Raw genomic sequence first — 16,240 nt, 5'->3', positions numbered from 1 at the left:
TCTCTTCATGCATACCAGAAGAGAGCATCAGGTCCCATCACAGGTGGTTAGGAGCCACCATGTGGTTGCTGGGAACTGAATTCAGGGACCTTTGGAAGAACACCCAGTGCTTTTTTAACCTCTGAGCCATCTCTTCAGCCCCACAACTATTTGTTTTTGTTATTTTGTGGATGTGTGTGTGTGTGTGTGTGTTCGTGCCCATGCCATTGCACAGAGGTAGAGACCAGAGGACACCCTCTTGTACATATGAACCCAGGCTTGGTGGCAAGCACCATTACATGCTGAGTCATATCACCAGCACAAGTTTGTTTTCAAGGTTGTTTAGGAAAGATAAAGTTCACAGGGCTGTGAACTTTATACTCTCACTTTATGAAGCTCATTAAGACACCATGCTTTGCAGGCAGGGTCTCATAGAGTCCAGACTGGCTCCGACTCTCCGTAGCTCCATTAATGGTGCCTACAAAGGCTAGACTGGCATGAGACCTCCTGGGTCTGGAGTTATAAAGAGTCATAACCCTCCAGGTAGGAGTTGCAGACTGAACTCAGGTCCTCTGGAAGAGCAGCCAGTGCTTCTAACCACTGAGCCCCCTCCCTAAGACTTTAAACACAACAAAAAAACCTCCGTTGGAACTCACCACGTAGATGAGGTTGGCACATATTTCCCCTCCCAAGTCCTGGGGTTGAAGGTGTGTGTCAGCACATCCAGCACATGTGTTTCTAAGAGTTGTTTTAAGGGTCCTTGGGTAGCACACAGGAGCCACTGGGTTCAATCCACCGGAGTTATAAGTCGTTTTAGAGGACGGGTGTTTGTTGTCTTAGTGGTTTCATTCCCCAGTGTCACACATGCAAATATTTCGGTAGAAAAGTCAAACCTGAAGAGGAACTGCCGGAAGCCACAGTGGTTGTGATACCTCTGAGAGGCAGTGTGGATCAAGGAAGGTCGTTCTTTGGAGCTAGGAAGACGGAACTTCCCGTGTCTGTGCCTGCAAGGATCAGACCTGCCAGTAGAGGGAGCCACATGTCCACCTAGACAAATGGGCTGCTTCCCCCAAAGTCTTCCCTTTTGTCAGCGGTTAGGTTATTGAGGTCTCTCTGTCTCCCTGTTTCTATCTTCTTCCCTTCCTGCCTCTAGTCTCCCCTTCTTCTATCAAACTCCATATTTTATTAATATATGTATATATATGTGTGTGTGTCGTCTGTATGTGAAATTACATATGTAATGCATACACACACACACACACACACACACACATTCTTTTTCTATACAAACTTGATATATAACTCTAACTGACCTGTATACCGAACCTACTGTATAGCCCAGGTTGACCTAGAACTCTGGCTACCCTGCTTCACCCACCTGGGTGCTAGGATTACAAGCAAACATCCTTATGTCTAGCTTTTAAAAAATTGTTTTAAAGATTATTTTGAAGCTAGGCAGTGGTGGCACATGCCTTTAATCCCAGCACTTGAAAGGTGAAGATAGGTGGATCTCTGAGTTCAAGGCTAGCCTGGTCTGCAGAGTGAGATCTAGGGATCAGATGCTGGTCTTTAGGCTTGGAAGACAGTGTTGTTACCTGCTGAACTCGCCAGCCTCATGTCCAGGTTCGAATTCTCATTTGATCAGTTTTGCATTTGCTTTCTTTTTTATACTTCAGGTTACAATCCATAAGGCTACATGGTCCGTGACATGCATTGTATCGTGTGTGTGTGTGTGTGTGTGTGTGTGTGTGTGTGTGTGTACCCATTGCTGAAGGCTGACACCAGGGCCCTGTAGATGGTAGGCAGCCAACCTCCTGGGATACATCTGCAGAGAGACTTGAGAAGCACTAGATTTTATATCGTTTTGCTTATTTGTTCAAACATAAGAAAGCAGATTACATATAGAACAGTTTGATAAAAGTTAAAAATGTATTTTGAATAACAAATGAAACAATGAAATACATCCATGGTTCCGATAGATTATTCTGAGCTCAGTACTCTCTCTCTCTCTCTCTCTCTGTCTCTCTCTCTCTCTCTCTCTCTCTCTCTCTCTGTGAGTGCCACATTTATGCAGGTTACCCAACAAGTACAGTCCCCTGGAGCTGGACTTATAGGTGCTTGTGAATCATTAGGTGAGGGTGCTGGGAACTGAACCAGAGTCCTCTGTAAAAGCTGTAAGAACTTGGAACCAGTGAGCCACTAGTCCCATGAGAATGTATGTGTTTGTGTGTGTGTGTATGTGTGTGTGTGTGTATCACATAGAAAAGAATGAAAGTTGCCAAATTAGAACAAAAATAATTTATAGCAGACAAGACTGAATTGTGACAATATCATGACAATATGTATTTATTTTTTAAGATTTTATTTTTGGGGGCTGGACTGATGGTTCAGTGGTTAAGAGCACTGGCTGTTCTTCCAGAGGACCCAGGTTCAATTCCCAGCAACCACATGGCAACTCACAACTGTAACTCCAGTTCTAAGGGATCTGACACCCTCATACCAATGCACATAAAATAAAAATAAAGTTTTAAGAGATTTTATTTTTATGTGTATGAATATCTTACCTGTCGTGCACTTGCACAGTAGCCGCAGAGATGAGGAACACTGGGTCCCTTAGAGTGGGGGTTAAGGATCTCTGTGAGCCATCACACGGATCCTAGGGATCTGGCACTGTGGAGCAGGAAGCCATGCTCTTAAAGCTGAGCCATTTCTCCAGCCCCCAGTGTGTGTGTGTGTGTGTGTGTGTGTGTGTGTGTGTGTGTGTGTGTGTATGTGGACATGTGATCGGTGAGGATGCCACCGAGGCCAGAGGTGTCAGATCTCCCGCAGGTGGAGTTGATGGTCACTGTGAGCCACTTGAAAGTGTTGGGACCACTCTGCAGCCAATCCTGCGACTGCAGGGGAAGCGATTGCAGGGGAAGCAATTGCAGAATCCACCATCGCTCTCAACCACTGAGCAGTCGCTATGGCCCTTAATGAAATATTCCTAAGCTCTAGGAATACGGCAAACTGGTTTGCCACCAAGTCTGACAAACCGGGTTTGATCCTCAGAACCCCCATAGTGGAGGGAGAGAACCATCTCCCCACAGTTGGTCTCTGACTTCCATGTCCCCCTGGATGCTGTGCACAGGTACATGTGCACCCGAAAATAATAAGCAGTTAAAAGGTTGTGGCCTGCTGTTTTCTTTTCATTCCAATGAATTACCATGATTCCTTGTGTGTTTTAGTAGATCTGTCAAGAAGAAATGTTTAATGATAAATTGGGATAATCGAGTATGTATAAATAGCTTGCAAGCTATTTAGTATCTTAGAGATGTTTTGAGCACCACTTAGGACTTGTTCAAATAAAGCAGTTTGCTGGGATAAACTCCAGGCTTTCTCTTTGTTAAATATTTCTGCTTTAGCCTGTTACAGAACAATTCCCAGGGTAGTTATTTCCTGTCTTCTGCTTGGGTCTTGCATGCGATATTCAAAACTCTCCTGATATGTTCTGCAAGATCACAAAACTTGGCAGGAATCTATTCTAGAAATTGGTGTCTTTGCATTACACTGTTCATAGCTCTACAAAGAAGCTTCCATTTTAATCATGTGTAATGTGTGTGTGTGTGTGCATAAATGTATGTGCACACACATGCATGCTGGCAAGAGAACCACAGGGATAATATAGAGGTTAGAAAGTGAATTTCCAGGCTGTGGGTTGTGGTTCATACACCAGCACTCGGGAAGCAGAGGCAGATGGAACTCTATGAGTTTGAGGCCAGCCTGGCCTACAGAGTGAGATCCAGGACAGTCGGGCCTACACAGCGAGACCATGTATCAAAACAAAATGAGACAACAAAATAGCCAGGCACCCTTCTTTGATGCCAGCACTTGAGAGGCAGAGGTAGACAGATCTCTGTGTGTTCGAGGCTAGCCTGGTCTACAGAGTGAGTTCCAGGACAGCCAGGGCTACACAGAGAAACCCTGTCTCAAAAAACAAACAAACAAACAAACAAACAAACAAACCCCAAACAAGTACAAACCAGGATTGAAGTAGCTTCTCTTTTACCATCTGGGTCCTGGGGTTTGAACTTAGATCTTAAGGCTCACCTAAAATTACCTTAACCCTCTGAGCCATCAAGCTGGCCCCCACAGTTTCTTTTCAGATAGGGTCTAATGTAGCCCACGCTGTCCTGGAACTGGTGTCCCTCCTGCCTCAGCCTCCTATGTACAGATTACAGGTATATGCCATCATAATCTTCACAAGGTAGTTAACAATTATTTTCTCAGGGTCTCAGGTAACAGGCTGACCTCAAACTCACTAAGTGGCTGAGAACCTTACACTTCTGTCCTGGGTGCTGTGATTGCAGCCGGGGAACCGCATACGGTGTTTCTGCTGGACTAGGCATGGGACCCAGGACTTCTGACAAACTAGGCAAGCACTCCAGCAACTGAGCCAGACACCACACCCTTTGTATATAATTTTTCCTTGGGTCAAGGATGGAAAAGGTTAGTTAGCCCAGACCCAGGTACCTAGGATATACTGTAACATTCGCTCTGCCTTGATTTTATATTAGTTTGTGTATATCAAAATTTATAGTCTTGAATCCTAAGCAAATTTCTTGTGCAGTATCAAACATTTCCAAAGCCTCTTTTTATCTTATACCTTTTGAAACATTTCTGTTTACCCCTTTTCTTCTTTTACATTTTATTATCTTAAAACACTGCATGCACGTGTGCATGTACATATGAGTGTAGGTGCTTGTGGAGGCCAGAAGAGGGCGCTGGATCCCTGGAGTTAGAGTCACAGGCAGTTGTGAGCTACCTAACATGAGTGCTGGAAAACAAACTCATGTTCTCTGTGAGAGCACTAAGTCCCTTAACTCCTGAGCCATCTCTCCAGCCCCATCTTCTTCCTTAACTCCTACACTCCACCCTGTTTGTGCTAGGCTAGGGCTCTACCGCTGAGCCACGCCCACAGCGTCTCACTGGGTTATTCTGTGATATTCCAGGCCTGTGCTCCCAGCATCTGAAATACTGTTTTTCATTCTCCTGGAGCACAAACGTGCAACTTCCAGCAGTAGAGCCAGCTACCCTTAGCACGCTCCAGATGAAATCCATATTCAGGTTTAAAACTTGACCTTGGCATTGGTTCTGGGACTGTTCATCAAATTTGGGATGATTCATGAGAACATCCTGTACTGTCCCCGACAAGAGCCACTGGAGACTCAAAATATGAGAGCTGATGCCCAAGACGGGGAGGCAGGACTTTTAAGTATTGGTCCCCCTGGAACTACAGGACTTCAAGGCTTCTTAAGGCGCCCTTGGGCATCTTCCAGTTCCAGGCAGGGCTTGGCCTTCCTCGTTGCCTCCAATATTACCTCTTTTCCCATAAATAGGATTTGGCGCATTTCCCATGTGACATAATGCATCTTATAGTCAGAGGCAGGAAGTGAGTGTTTTCCGGCGGCCTGGGAGGTCCCCTGGAGATGGAGTTGGCCAGGGGAGAGCTTTCCTTTCAGTCCCACTCTGCTGAAGAATATTAGAGAGGGGTTAGAAGGCAGCTATCTTTTCTCTCTCTCTCTCTCTCTCTCTTGCTTGTTTTTTTTTTTTTTTTTTTTTTTTTTTTTTTTTTTTTGAGACAGGGTTTCTCTGTGTAGCCCTGGCTGTCCTGGAACTCACTCTGTAGACCAGGCTGGCCTCAAACTCAGAAATCGCCTGCCTCTGCCTCCCAAGTGCTGGGATTAAAGGTTTGCACCACCACCGCTGTCCGGCTTTCTTCTCTTTTTATTTTAACTATGTGTGATGTGTAATTGTGTGTCTGTGTGTATGTTGTGTGGGTATGTTTATGTGTGTGTTTGTGTGTGTCTGTTTGCATGTGTATATGTTTGTGTGTATGTTTTTGTGTGTGTGGTGTGTATGATGTATATACATGTATGATGTGTATGTATAATGTTTATGTGTATGATGCACATGTGTGAATGATGTACATGTATGCTTGTGATGTACATGTGTGTATGGCGCACATGTATGTGTATGTATGATGTGTATTGTGTGATGTACATGTATGTGTGTATGATGTACATACATGTGTATGTATGATATGTATGTGTGATGTGCATGCATGTGTGTATGATGTACATATATGTGTATTATGATGTGCATGTATGTGTGTATGATGTACATGTATGTGTGTATTGTGTGCGTATGTATGCTTACATGTGTGCATGATGCACATGTATGTGTGTATGATGTACATGTGTGTGATGTACATGTGTGTGTCCCATGCATTTGTGTATGGAGGACAGAGCACATTATATTCCTCAATCACTCTCCATGTTTTTTCTTCATTTTGTTTTTCGTTTTTCTTTTTTCTTTCTTTCGTTCGTTCTTTCTTTCTTTCTTTCTTTTTTTTTGGAGGGGGGTTGGATTTGTGTTTTTTCGAGACAGGGTTTCTCTGTGTAGCCCTGGCTGTCCTGGAACTCACTCTGTAGACCAAGCTGGCCTCGAACTCAGAGATCCATCTGCCTCTGCATCCCAAGCATTGCCACCCCTGCCCAGCCACTCTCCACTTATTTGTCACTGAATCTGGAACTTACTGATTCTGTAGGCTGGCTGGCCAGTGAGTCCCTGAGACCCTTGTGTCCCGGCCTCCCCAGAGCCAGGGTTACAGGTGAGCAAGGCCATGCCCAGCTTTGATGTGAGTGCTGGGGACTCTAGCTTAAGTCTTCATGCTTGCAATGCAAGGACTCTATGGAATCGTCTCCCCAGCTCCTAAAAGGGCTTTTAAATATATCAGTCTAAAAGCATACTCATTTCTTTTTTAAGATTTACTTTCAAGTATGTATATGCATGTGTAATTAGTCGGGATTTTCTAAAGGAACAGAACTATGGTTGTATGTGTGTATGTGTGTCTACATCTTATAAAGGGGATTTTATTTTAGAGTGGCTTACAGGCTGAGATCTGGGTGGTCCCACAATGGCTGTCTCCTGATGGAAAGGCTGAGTATCCGGTCATTGTTCAGTTCACAAGGCCGGATGTCTCAGCAGCTCTGATCTGTTGCTGGAGCCCAGGGATTTCCTAGGAAACTGCTGGTCTTCAGTCTACAGAAGTCCATCCTAACATCAGTGAAGGAACGCCTCAGCAGCAGGACAGATGAACTTGCCAACAAGAGTGAGGGCAAGCAGGCAAAATGCAAAAGCACCTTCCAGAAGGTGAAGCCCAGATATAGGACGAGTGTTCCGGACTCAAATGATGCAATCAGTAAAACCCCTCATGGACATGCCAATCAAACAGGTGCTTGGTTACAGACATAGTCGGCAGAGATTTATTCACAGTGTGTGTCTGTGCATGCCTACATGCAGCTGACTGCAGGTGCCTGTAGAGGCGAGGGGCTTTGGATCCTCTGGAACTCGAGTTAAAGGCATTTGTGAGCTGCCCAGTGTGAGTGCGGGGGAACTGAGTTTGGGTCCTCTGCAAGAGCAGTATTCTTAACTGCTGAGCCATCTCTCCAGCCCCAGTCCGACCTCTCATTGTTCTGAGAGTTTATATAGCTCAGGCAGACCTCAAACTCTACGCAGCCAAGCCTGGCATCGACCCTACTGCCTCCAGCTCCCAAGTACTAGGATCACAGGATTGTGCCCCCATACTGTCCCTGGCATCAAATGTGCTCTCCTAAAGCATGTCAGGTCAGGTCAGGTTAGGATGCTGTCCACATCCAGCGTGAAGATACACGCTGGTCATCACAGTACTAGAGAGTATTTATGAAGAGAGAGATGTGAGTTCAAGGTCAGCTTAGGACACATAGCGAGACCCTACCCCCTACCCCCACAAGGAGGAAGAAGATGTTAACATTACTAGATTTGGGTGCTTTGGGGTGTGTCCATTTTATAAACAAAGTCAGCACAAATATTAGTAGTGGTGCTTCCCATCTGCCTGGACCGTGTCCTGGCTTCTGCAGGGCTCCCATAAACAATGATGTCACCCATCATTAGGGACACATTAGTTTCCCTGTGATCAGAGCAGAAGTGGGGCATGGCGGCTCACTCCTATAATCCCAACATTTGGGAGGTTCAAGAAGTAAAAGCCAGCCTTGACTGCATGGCAAGTTATGAGTCAGCCTAAGTTATAGAGTGAGACCGTGTCTCAGTCAAAAAAAAAAAAAAAATCAAACAAGATTAGAGCCAGTAACAGTCTTTGGCTGGCTCGCCCCGTGTGAATGGGAAGCGTACAGCCAAAGCAGAACAGACAGACCAGGTCTTGGAACATCCTACGGTAGTCGTCTTGGTTTTCTAGAGAATGTTTTGTTTTCGTGCCAGGCTCTAAAGATAAACAGATGATGGAGACCGGAGACCATCTCCGGTATCTGCACGCTTGGAAGGAAATCGGTTGTTAATATACAGCTGTGTAGAAGGCCTGAGACTGTTCTCGAGGCTGGGAGGCGTCCAGACAGATGTTGGAAGAGGCTCACACACACTGGCTTCTTGGGCGGAGGCGTCTATCACACCAGCCCCAACTGCTTCACACGAGTTCTATTTGTTTTCGGTGCTGGAAGTTGAACTTAAGGCAGTGAGGTGTCTTAGCTCGTTTTTCTTTCTTTTTCCAAAGGTTTGTTTTTAACGTGTATGAGTGCTTGCATGCATGTGTATGTGTGTATGTATGTGCATCATGTGTGTGCCTAGACTCCATGGAGGCCAGGAAAGGCCATTAGATCTAGTAGCACTGGAGACATCTATAACATGGAGTTGTGCCTGCCTTACAGGTGCTGGGAACCCAACCTGAGTCCTTTGAAAGAGTAGCCCGTGCTCTTAACTGCTGCTCTCTCTCTCTCTTTAGTCCATTTCTTTAATGTATTGTATATGTATGGATGTCTCATGTTTGTATATGTCTATGTACCACATGCATGCATAGTGTCCCAGGGGCACTGAATCCCCAATATAACTGGATTAAGAGGTAGTTTTGAGACACTGTGTAGGTGGTGAGAAACACGGTCCTCTGGAAGAGCAGCCAGTGCTCTCAACCTGAGTCTTCTCTCCAGCCCTGGTTTCTTTTCTTGATGCTTTAATCAAATACTCTGACCAAGGAAAGTTAGAAAAAGGGCTTTATTTTAGGTCATGATTCAAGGTAGAGTCTGTTCTGGTGGGAAAGCAATGGTCTCAGGGCTTGAAGCCGCTGGCCACATTAACATTCTTAGAAGAAGACTCAGTACATGTGAGGTAGACTCAGCCTGCTTCCTCCAGCATTTGCAGGATCCCCTGCCTAGGAAATGGTCTGGCCCACAGTTAAGATGGTTCTTCCCACACCTGTTGCTCTTGTTGTTGTTGTTGTTGTTATTCAAATCAGGGTTTCCCTGTGTAACCCTGTCTGTCTTGGAACTCACTTTGTACTCTGTAGACCAGGTTGGCCTAGAACTCAGAGACCTACCTACCTCTGCCTCCTGAGTGCTGGGACTAAAGACTGCGCCACCACTGCCTGGCATTAACATTATGTAGCTCACCTCCCTCTGGCACGGCCAGAGGTCTGCCTTCCAGTGATGTTGGGTTCTGTCAAGTTGATGTGCCCACAGCCACACTCAGTGCTCCAATGCCGAGCCACACCCTTGCCCGTCACTATGAGATTCCAGACAAGTGCTGAGCTATAACCTAAGTTTTCTTCTCCCCCCCCCTTGGTTTTTCAAGACAGGGTTTCACTGTGTAGCCCTGGCTGTCCTGGAACTCACTCTGTAGAGCAGGCTGGCCTTGAACTCAGAAATCCGCCTGCCTCTGCCTCTGCCTCCCAAGTGCTGGGATTACAGGCGTGCGCCGCCACCACCCAGCCTAAGTCTTCTTAAATATTATGACTGTATAGTCCAGATGTGATGGCTCACTCTTTTGATCCCAGCACCCCGGAGGCAGAAGCAGGCAGATCTCTGTGAGTTCAAGGCTAGCTTGGTCTACAATGTGAGTCCTGGATAGCCCAGGGCTACACCGAGAAACCCTGTCTCAAAAACAAACAAAAGAATTGTGAGCATGTGTGAGTATGTGAGTGAGTGTGCTAGTGAGTATATGTGTGTTTGTGTGTGTGCATGTGCAGGCATTCATGCAGGTGCTCTTATGGCTTAGTGCATGTGTGGCGATCAGAGGACAACCAGGTTTCAATCTTGATCATCCACCTTGTCCACGGAGTCTCTTTTGTTCACTGCCTGTGGTCCCAGCACTCCGAAACTCAGGCAGGGAAACTGCTGTGAATTCAAGGTCAGTCTGGGCAATAGTAGTTGGGAACTCTGTTTCAACACACACACACACACAGAAAATGAACAAAGGTCTGGGGTGTGGCTCAGTAGCAAAATGAATACCTAGCATGGATGAGGCACTGGATTCACTCCCAAGTATGGAAACGCACACAACTTACACACACATACACCACACACACACACACACCACACACACACCTCACATACACATACATTTCACACACATGCCTCACACACCATACACACCTCACACACCTTACACATGCCTCACTCACACACATATACCTCACACACACACCTTACACACAAACACACCTTACATATACACACACACACACACACACACACACACACACACACACACCTCACATACACATACATTTCACACACATGCCTCACACACCATACACACCTCACACACCTTACACATGCCTCAGTCACACACATATACCTCACACACACACTTTACACACACACACACCTTACACACACACCTCACACATACACTCGCCACACACATACCTCACACACACTTCACACATAACACACATCACACATACACATAATGTGGAAAAACATTGAGACTAATGAGAGTCTAGTTTTATTAACCTCCCTCCCTCCCTCCCTCCCTCCCTCCCTCCCTCCCTTCCTTCCTTCCTTCTTTTCTGAGATAGTCTCACTGTGGAGCCCTGGTTGTCCTATATAGATCAGGCTGGCCAGAAATTCCCAGAGATCTGCCTGTGCCTACTTCCTGAGTGCTGGGATTAAAAAATGTACAAAGCTACCAGCATTTTAGCAAGGCCCCGGGAGCCCCACATAGTCACCCCAAACCCCATGTCCTTTCCAAGGGCCGGAAGTTCAAGTGTTCCAGAGGCTGAAGGGCCAGTGAGGCTACCTACAAAAACCAACCCTGGACCTTACTGTTAGTAAAAAAGCTTTGGATGTCAAACAAACAAACAAAAAGTGCAATACCATAATAGTTCTTTCATCTCCCCAGCAGCCACCAGGCTCTCCTGTAGCCCAGGTACTTTACTATGTAGATGAGAATGATCCTCCTGCCTCCACGGCTGAGTGCTAGGATGCTAGGCGTGTACCAGCAGACCCATTGAATGTGGTATGGGGATTTGAACCCAGGACTTCATGCACACTTGGCAAGCACCCTGGGACCTGAACCACACACCTGAGCCTCATGTCACTTTCATGCATAGGTACCATTTGACTTGGGTCGTGTTTCCGGCCGTCTCCTATTACCGTTACCCTTCCTGAGCCCTCCTCCCCTGTTCAACCGGTCCCCCTTCTTTTCTCTAACCCCCCTAGAAGCCTCCTTGCTGCTTCAAGTGATGCATTATATATGCTTTCCTTTGTCTTATTTATTTGGGTGTGGGAGGCACATGTGGAAATAGCAGGACAATTCCTGAAGTCCGTTCTCTTCTACACGTGGGGCTAGGGCCTCAGATCCAGGTCATCGGAAAGCACTTTTATGGGCTGAGCTGTTTTGCTGGACCACATTATAGGTTTTAATATAAACACTGCTCCTCTTACTTATGATGACAAATGGAGAAAACATCCATTAATTGTTTTAGCTACTAAGTGGGAGTTTTCTAGCACTCATAGCATGGCTCAGGGCTCTCTGCCTAGAGGATGGCGCCGCCCATGCTGCACTAGGTCTTCCCACATCAATTAACTTAAGACAGTCCTTCACAGATGTGCTCATAGGCCAACCCAAGGTAGACAATCCCTCATTAAGACTCTTGTCCCAGCTGGGTGGAGACACTCAGAAGGCAGAGGCAGATGGGTCTCTGTGAGTTCCCATCACAGGTCAGCCAGGGCTACACAGCCAAACCTTGTCTTGAACAAAACCAAAACAAACAAAGACTCATCCCAGGTGATTCTAGGTTGTGCTAAGTTGACAAAGCTAACCACAGCAACACCTAGATCTGTAGCATCTACATGTCTACAGGTCAGGGCCTCCCACCAATCAATGCTCTCAGTTCCTCACAGGGTATGACACCCGAAGGGTGTGTTGTATGATCCGAGGACCTCCCACAAGACCCAGTGCCACTTCCCGCTGCCACCATTCTGGAGACCAACTCTCCCATACGTGTGCTTTTGGAGACTAATAGCATCCAAATGACAGCTTGTGGGAATGTGTCACACGGACGCAAGACTGTCAGCTCCGACGTTGTTCCTGCAGGGATCCCTGGGGGCGAGATCACAAAGGAGACAGGCGTGTGTGCCCCGGGTCAGGCTCAGCTGATCACTCAGCAGCAGCTACTTTAATGCTCTGATCATGGTTTCCTTATTTGCAAAGTCCAGGTTGCACCAGGTACGGTGGCGCATGTCTAGAATACTAGTATTTCTCTAGTATTACAAGCGGATTACACGTTTGAAGCCACTCTGGGTTACATAAGGAGATTGGTCTTATTTAGGGTTTCCGCTGCTGGGGTAAAACACAATGACCAAAGGCAACTTGGGAAGGGAAGGGTTTACTTCAGCCAATAGTTGTACATCACAGTTCATTAAAAGAAGTCAGGACAGGAACTCAAAACAAGGGAATAATCAGGATGCAGGAGCTGATGCAGAGGCTATGGAGGGCGCTGCTTCCTGGCTTCCTCAGCCTGTTTTCTTATAGAAGCCAGGACCACCAGCCCAGGGATAGTGCAACCACAGTGAGCAGGGCCTTTCTGTGTCAGCCATCAGTCAAGAAAATGTACCACGGGCTTGCCCATAGGCCAGTCTAGTGTAAATATTTTCTAAACAGAGGTTCCCTCTTCTAAAATGACTCTAGCTTGTGTCAAACTAGTCAGTACAGAGACCTTATACTAGCAGTGGAGCTTAGTGGTGGAGGCCCTGCCTAGAATCCCCCAGTGAGGACCTGGGGTATGGCTCAGTGGTAGGGCCCCTGCCTAGAATCCCCCAGTGAGGGGCTGGGGTGTGGCTCAGTGGTAGAGCCCCTGCCTAGAATCCCCCAGTGAGGGGCTGGGGGTGTGGCTCAGTGGTAGAGCCCCTGCCTAGAATCCCCCAGTGAGGGGTTGGGACTGTGGCTCAGTCTCAGAGAGCCTATCCAGCATTTGCAAAGACCTGTGTTCCATTCACTGTAATACACACACACACACACACACACACACACACACATGCATGTGTCCACACACTCATGCACCTGTGTGCATGCTCATATTCACAGAGATTGTACTGTCGTCCTCCCAGAGTCAATGCAAAGATTAAGTGAGAAGACCAAGCCCCATCCACATAATAGACACAGGCGGGTTTGGTCTCTTCCCCTTCCCTAATCTTGAGGGTCAAGACGACACCCTTGAGCTTGTAAGAATGTGGAGCCATCCAGGGAGGGAAATCTCACTGCCATACTCACCCTTGCCCTTCAGCATGAATGGGGAACAAGAGATGAGTCAAATCTGCAACCAACTCAAACAAAACAGCGGTCAACATCTGGCCACAAGGAAAGTGCAGATTGCATGTACTAGGATGGCTATCGCCCGCCCGAGAGTCATGGGAAGCTTGGGGGGTGGGGGGAAGATGTAGGGAAACTGGAGCCCTGGGATGCTGTTGGTGGGAAGATGGAGGCTGTTGCTGCATGGGATTCCTCATAGAGTTACACACCAGACTTCGGGATCTGGAGTTACAGGACATTGTGAGCGGCCTGGTGTGGGTGCTGGGAACCTAACCGGAGTCCTTTGTCAGCAAGTGCTCTCAACTGCAGAGCCGCCTCGCCTCATCGGCTCCTCGATCTTGGAGCTTTCTACCTCCAGAGTGGTGAGACACAAACGGCTGTGCCTTGTTTGTATTCTTGTTTTCTGCATTTGGATGCTTTGCCTGTAGCATGTCTGTGCATCCATGTTCATGCCTGGTACCCGTGGAGGCCAGAAGAGGGCGTCAGACCACCTGGAACAGGAGTTAGGATGGTTGGGAGCTGCCATGTAGGGCTGGGACTCAAACCCAGTTCTTCTATAAGAGCGGCCAGTGCTCTGAACTGCCGAGCCATCATCTCCCCAGCCCCAAGTGCTGCCTCCTACTCTGGCTAGGGGACGCTGTTCAGTGGCAGAGAGCTTGCCTCGCATGGGCGAGACCTGGGGTTGGATGTCCAGAACCCGAAAAGGGAAGAAGTGTATAATTGAATGATGGGGAGCTGGGATGAGTCGGTCAGACACTTGCTGTGCAAAGCTGGGGACCTAAGTTTGAGCCCTAGAACCTGTGTGCAAAAGCCAGGTGCAGCCGTGCACTAGAGAAGCAGACAGGAGGATCCCTGGGGCTTCTTGACCACAAACAATGTAGATAAAGCCCTGGAAATAGCACCTGAGGCCAAGCTCTGGTCTGCGTGTTTGTGTGCATGTCTGGTATGCAGGTGTGTGTGCATAAGACACACACACACACACACACACACACCCAGAAGTGGGATTCAGGGTATGGATCGGTGGATTGCCCAGCAGGATGAGTCCCCAAATTTGACACCTAGTAAGACTGAGGAATTCATATATGCTACAACTCCCATGAATTTTGGAAGCATGGTAAGAGGCTAGACATAAAGGTCACTGATTGCATAAGTGTACTCATATGAAATGTCAGACAAAGTGCTGTACACAGATGGCAAATAGGACAGTGGTTGCCAGGGACTGGGGCAAGGTTCAGAGAACTTGGGGGGGGGATGAGTAAGATTCAGGGGATTTTTTGGGGGGGGTGATGAAAATATCCTAACATTGAGGGTAGTGACAGTAATGATGTTTGCACAACTCTATGTACATATGAGAAGACATAGAATTGTGTACTTTTTGTTACTGAGAAGGGATCTTGTGTAGCCCAGGCTGGCCTGACATTTGCTATGTAGCTGAAGTTTGACTTGAACTCTTGATCTTCCTACCTCTACCTCCTAAGTGTTGGGTTCAGAGGCATGTACTACTGCACCCAGATTACACTACATCCACTGAGCCATGTCCCCAGCCCCTCACTGGGGGATTCTAGAATGGCAGGGGCTCTACCACTGGGCCACGCCCCCAGACCCTCACTCAGGGCTTCTAGGCAGGGGCTGTACCACTGGGCTGCACTCCAACCCCTCATTGGGGGATTCTAGACAGGCCTGTACTGCTGAGCCACGCCCCCTGGCTGTATTTTCTTTTGAGTGACATATTATGATTGAATATATTTATAAGGGGCAGGGTAACATTCTGCTTCATATATACAATATATCTGCATCAGCTTTGGTCTTTGTACTAGATCAAAGTAAGCTAAGAGCTGGTTAGCTTTGGGCCTTGAAATTCCTCAACTCCAGAAGGATCTGTCAGTTTTATTGTGCCTGGCCTATGCTCTGCTGTTCCTTAAGGGCTTATTTTTAGCTGCTGGGTAAAAAGCAGCTAAAATAAGGTAAGCCATTGGCTACTTACACAGCATTTTTTGGGGGGGGGGGGGACAGATCACGCTTATTCCACCAGAGTAGAAGTTCTAAGGCAGAAACATTTCCTTTTTAAGGCGGTGATTCTCTAGCAGTTCAAAGACTAATCCAAAAGATTAGCAAAAATAGCCAGTTGCTAAATAGCTCCAACGTGGGAAATGCAGGCGATAGATTCGCTGCTCTGAGAGGAGCAGAGACAGACGAGCGAGGATTTCTGTGAGCCGTTGTGAGGAGTGAATTCTCTGCTAGAACGCAGTTTTCTATTTTTAAGCAGAAAGCTATCCTTCGTCAATGATAAACGGAGAACACCTGACCCCAAACTGCGTGCCACTCCACACCCTTTCCCCAAGTTTGATTTAAGAAATAGCTTTGCTGGGGCAGTGGTGGCACATGCCTTTGATCTCAGCACTTGGGAGGTGGAGACAGGCAGATCTCTCAGAGACCAGCCTGGTCTACACAGTGAGTTCCAGGACAGCCAGGATGGCACAGAGAAACCCTCTTTCAGAAAACCAAAGGAGGAGGGGAGAAGTAGTTTTGCTGGGTGTGGTGGTGCATGCCGGTAGCTGTAGTACCAGGGAGGCAGAGGGAGGAGGTTCTTGGCTTAGAGATGGTACAAGCAACATAGTAAACTCTAGGTCAGCCTGCACTC

Source organism: Apodemus sylvaticus, chromosome 22, assembly GCF_947179515.1.
Source record: "Apodemus sylvaticus chromosome 22, mApoSyl1.1, whole genome shotgun sequence".
Lineage (NCBI taxonomy): Eukaryota > Metazoa > Chordata > Mammalia > Rodentia > Muridae > Apodemus > Apodemus sylvaticus.
Note: the sequence above shows the minus strand (reverse complement) of the source record.